Source organism: Mus pahari, chromosome 12 (assembly GCF_900095145.1).
Source record: "Mus pahari chromosome 12, PAHARI_EIJ_v1.1, whole genome shotgun sequence".
Classification (NCBI taxonomy): Eukaryota; Metazoa; Chordata; class Mammalia; order Rodentia; family Muridae; genus Mus; species Mus pahari.
The window spans coordinates 37,181,349-37,183,644 of record NC_034601.1 but is presented as its reverse complement, the minus strand read 5'-3'; positions in this window follow the sequence as shown (position 1 = coordinate 37,183,644).

Genomic DNA, 2,296 nt, shown 5'->3' with positions numbered 1-2,296 from the left:
ATCTAGGTTTGGTGGCTGATGATGGGATGGATTCCCAGATGGGGTAGTCTCTGGATAGTCCATCCTTTCATCTTAGCTCTAAATTTTGTCTCTGTCCATGTCCAACTTCTAATTTCCATTACCAGTGATTGTGGCCTTACTTTTTTGGAAGGATACCTCTGTTGTTATAATTTGAGGATCTCAAGGGAAGATCATTCTAGATTTAGGGTGTGTTTTAGGGTTGTGAACAGACACCATGACCAAAGCAACTCTTTTTTTTGAAAAATTTTTTATTAGATATTTTCTTTAATTACATTTCAAATGTCATCTGCTTTCCTGGTTTCCCCTCCAGAAACCCCTTATCACATCCCCCCCACACTTCTATGACAGTATACCCCCACCCACCCACCCACCCACTCCTACTTCCCTGTCCTGACATTCTCCTACACTGGGGCATCGAGCCTTCACAGGACCAAGGGCCCTTCATTCCCACTGATGTCCAATAAAGCCGTCCTCTGCTACATATGCAGCTGGAGCCTTCGGTCCCTCCATGTGTACTCTTTGGTTGGTGGTTTAGTCCCTGGGAGCTTTGGGGGGGTCTGGTCAGTTGATATTGTTGTTTCTCCTATGGGATTGCAAACCCTTTCAGCTCCTTCAGTCTTTTTTCTAACTCCTCCATTGGGGACCCTGTGCTCAGCCCAATGATTGGCTGTGAGCATCCACCTCTGTATTTGTCAGGCTCTGGCAGAGTCTGTCAGGAGACAGCTGTATCAGGTTCCTGCCAGCAAGCACTTGTTGGCATCCACAATAGTGTCTGGGTTTGATAACTGTGTATGGGATGGAACCCCAGTTGGGGTAGTCTTTGGATTATCTTTCCTTCAGTTTCTGCTCCACGATTTGTCACTGTATTTCTTCCTGTGAGTATTTTTTTCTTCTTTAGTCCCCCTCCTAAGAAGGACCAAACTTCCTTCTTCTTGAGCTTCATGTGGTCTGTGAATTATACCTTGGGTATTCCAAGCTTTTGGGCTAATATCCACTTATCTGTGTGTGGATACCATGTGTGTTCTTTTGTCATTGGATTACCTCACTCGGGATGATATTTTCTAGTTCAATTCATTTGCCAAAGAATTTCATGAAGTCATTATTTTTAACAACTGAGTACTATTCCATTGTATAAATGTACCACATTTTCTGTATCTATTCCTCTGTTAAAGGACATATGGGTTCTTTCCAGCTTCTGGCTATTATAAATAAGACTGATATGAACACAGTGGAGCATTTGTCCTTCGGATACTGGTGAGGATGTAGAAAAAGAGTAATACTCCTCCATTGTTGGTGGGGTTGCAAGCTGGTACAACCACTCTGGAAGTCATTCTGGTAGTTTCTCAGAAAATTGGACATAGTATTACCTGAGGACCCAGCTGTACCACTCCTGGACATATGACCAAGGCAACTCTTATAAGGGCAACATTCAGTTACGGCTGGCTTACAGGTTCAGAGGTTCAGTCCATTATCATCAAGTTGGGAGCATGGCAGCATCCAAGCAGGCATGATGCAGGCAGAGCTGAGAGTTCTACATCTTCATCTGAGGGCTGCGAGCAGAATATTGGCTCCCAGGTAGCTAGGACAAGGGCATTAAAGCCCACACCAACTGGCTACACCTACTCCAACAAGGCCAGACATCTTGAGGATACCACTCTCTGGGCCAAGCATATACAAACCATCACAGAATGGACTCTAAATTCAGAACTAGGCATAATGCAAGAGAAAACTGAGTCTTGCAGAAAGGAAGGACATGTGAGGATGGGGGCAGATAAAGAGGGATGCAGCTTCAGACCAAGTGATGGCAAAGGTTGACCCAGCCACCAGAAGATTGAAAGAGGGTCTAGAATGGATTATTCTTCAATTCCTCCAGAAAGGCTCATGCCCCCTGGTACTTAGATTTAGCTTTTCTGGCCTACAGAAATTTGAGAGAATGAATTTGTGGACATTTGTTATGGTAGGCTCAGGAAGCTAATGTATCCTCTTTGGTATTTTAAAAAATAAATCTATCTCTTAATTGATACCCAAAAATTTTGTATGGGGTATTATGGGATTATTTTAATAGATGTATGCATTCTGTAATGTTAAGTTCTTCCCTTTGAAATCTTTCTCATTCCTTCATTGTGAAAATGGTTATAATTCTTTCCTCTGGCTTCTTGAAATGTAAAGGATTGTTATCTTGACTCACTAGTATAGGTGTATTGCTCCAGCATCTTTCTCACACACACACACACACACACACACACACACACACACACACACACACACACACACA